Genomic DNA, 2,890 nt, shown 5'->3' with positions numbered 1-2,890 from the left:
CCGAGTCAGGTGGGATGGGGAGAGAACAAGCTGATTTCTGTGATTCGCCCCATCTATGAAGTCCGTAGGATGGGAGACACACTGAGAGAAGACCAATCATGAAAGAAGCAAATTTGAAAGAAAAAAAAAAAAACCCACAAAAAACAGTAAGGCATGGGAATGCTCCATTTGGACAAGTTTTTCTTTCTTAATGTATGAACACACAGAGATGAAGAATAAGGCTGGAGGGAGGCTGATGTGAGAGCAGGTTAGTAACAGCTTGTGCCTTCAGGTGGCTGAGTATAAAGTTACGAGCACTAGCGTATCAGTCGGCATTAGAAAGAAAGGAGAAGACAGGCCATGTTTACTCTCCTCAGGTAGCCTCTCCTCCAGCATGAATACTTGAAGTACTGTCATTTGAATGTCTGTGCAGACCCATGTAAATATTTGGGTGTCCTGCATACTCTTCAAAGCCGTTTGCATGCTGGCATTTGAGTTTCCTGAGATGACCAACCTAAAGGATACATGGAGAGCTCTGGAGTTAACAGTGAGTTGTTGGTTTAAGGAGGTAGAGAGTGGGGAGGGAGAAAGAGAAAGAGGGGGAGACAGAATATGCTGTGGATGGCCCTGAGATCAGGACAGAATCTTTTCCGTGAGTCACACTGTGTTCAAAGTTCCTGCAGCCCACTCTGCGGGCACAAGAACATGGGGAGTTACTGATGTAGTAGCCAGGCCTGTAGAATTCTTTTGATGATGCTGTGAGAAGCCTGGGGGTACTCGCTGTGAGGGAGGAAGTAGGCATAGTTCACTTCCTGGTGTCCACAGAGCTCTGCTAACTTAAGAGGTCATGAGCTGTGGACCAAAGGCAGAGCTGTGTTGTTGGATTGAAATCCATGGAAAGACATTTTGTATGTCCTTTGTAGTACCTGGCACAGTACATACTGACAAAAGAATGGGTGTATAGAAGCGTATTCACGATTACCTCTAACAAACAGTGATGATGGCTATGGTGAGCACTTGTCCAGCAGCCCACAGATGACAAGAGAGAACCAGGAAAGTCCTGGCATCTTGTCTCTCTGGCTGCACAGTGGTAGCACCAGTATGCTGTGCATAGGAGTTTCTAGGAAGCATAAGCAGCCTCCAAGGGTCTACCAGAGAAAGATGAGGGCTCAACCCCAGACTGGTGCTTTTGTGACTTCTGCCTAGTGTTAGTGCCAGGAATCAGTCATGGGGCCTGTATTAGTCAGGGTTCTCTAGAGGAAGAGAACAGAGAGAATGATTATATGATCTCTAATAAATTATATATCTGCAACTCTAACAAATCACATATATGTGTACATATATTGTCCAGCTAGTCCAACAATGACTTTCTTCTGACCGAAAGCCCAAGAATCTAGTAGTTGTTTAGTCCACAAGGCTGGTTGTCTCAATATACATCAGAATCCCAAAGAAGTAGGTTCTAATACCAGTGAAGGAAGAATGAGTGCCAGCAGGCAAAGAGAGGGAGACACTGGGCTTGGCATGGGTTTTTGAAACCCTAAAGCCTACCCCCAGTGACACACCTCCTCCAAGAAGGCAGGCCTACTCCAAGGACACATCTCCTAATTCTTCTAAGCAAACAGTTAACTGGAGACTAAGCAGGTGATATGTGAGACGTGGTGGCAGGGAGGGGTGGAGAGGGGACACATTCTGATTCAAACCACTACAGGGCCATAGTGTGATCATCTCTAAAGTGCTGATACTAACTCCCTTAGAGGTTTTCTGTGAGGAAGAAATGATAGAGAAATTTTGAAGTACTTAACACAGCATGTGGAAAATTTCTGGCTACAGACAACATCCTTGTTTTCCCATACTCTCAGCCAGAACACCATGAAACAAAATGTACAGTGTTTACAGAGTCCAGTCTAGCTCCATAGGTGAATGCACAGTGTGGTTATGACAGTCCTCTGACTTAAAGAATATGATTGATCGTGAAGATAAACTCCAGTGCTGTTGGCCTGGATCAATACACATCAGGAGTAATGATGCATTGACTTCTGGGTAATGAGAGAAAGTTATGGTGTTGTGACTATATTATGGCTTCTTGGACTCTTTATTGCTTTTTCCGTGCATTAATATAATAAGAAGCATGAATCATTTGCTTCTGAGCTGCAAGAAGCCAGAGGCTGGGGTGTTGATCATTTTATGTCAGGAAGTCATTTCTGAAAGAAAAACAACCAGGACAGTGCAATGGCATTTACTGACAAGTGCTTTAAATTTGCAGCTTCCCATACGGGGGGATTTATCTCTGGGATCATTTGGCTTCTGTTTGGGAAGAACACACATGTTAGAAAGAAGGAACACAGCCAGTCTAAAGTGAGGAGTAAAGGTCAAGTTTACAAGAGTGAATTATTCCATAAAATGTTTCCCTTTTGTGCCTACTATGTGCTAGACTTTGTCTTGATATTAGAGAATAAACATTTGTGGTATAGATCCTATATGTTATTAAGACCATCTTGTTGCAGTAGCATATTGAGTCAAATGCATGAATACTTGGGGAACAACATGAAAAAATAGCAACTTTAGTGACAGATCAGTTAGAATATTCCCAGAGCTCAGAGGCACAGGTCTTAACATAGGCTTAAAGAACAATGTGTGTCCCTTGGATTTTTCCATGCCTCAGACTGTTAATGCTTAAGTGGCAAATAGAAATTGTATATGTATTCTATTTATGACACATAACATATAATTTTGATGTATGTACACATTCTGAAATGATTGAATCAGATTAATTTTATCCACTATCTCATATATTTATTTTTCTGATGAAAATATTCTTCTCTTCAAGCTATTTTTAAAGATATATATGTAAATATATACATATAGTCATAATGCAATATAATAATCCCCAGAACTTATTCCGCTCAATCAA

This window comes from Peromyscus leucopus, chromosome 2 (assembly GCF_004664715.2).
Source record: "Peromyscus leucopus breed LL Stock chromosome 2, UCI_PerLeu_2.1, whole genome shotgun sequence".
NCBI lineage: Eukaryota > Metazoa > Chordata > Mammalia > Rodentia > Cricetidae > Peromyscus > Peromyscus leucopus.
This window is presented reverse-complemented; position numbering follows the sequence as displayed.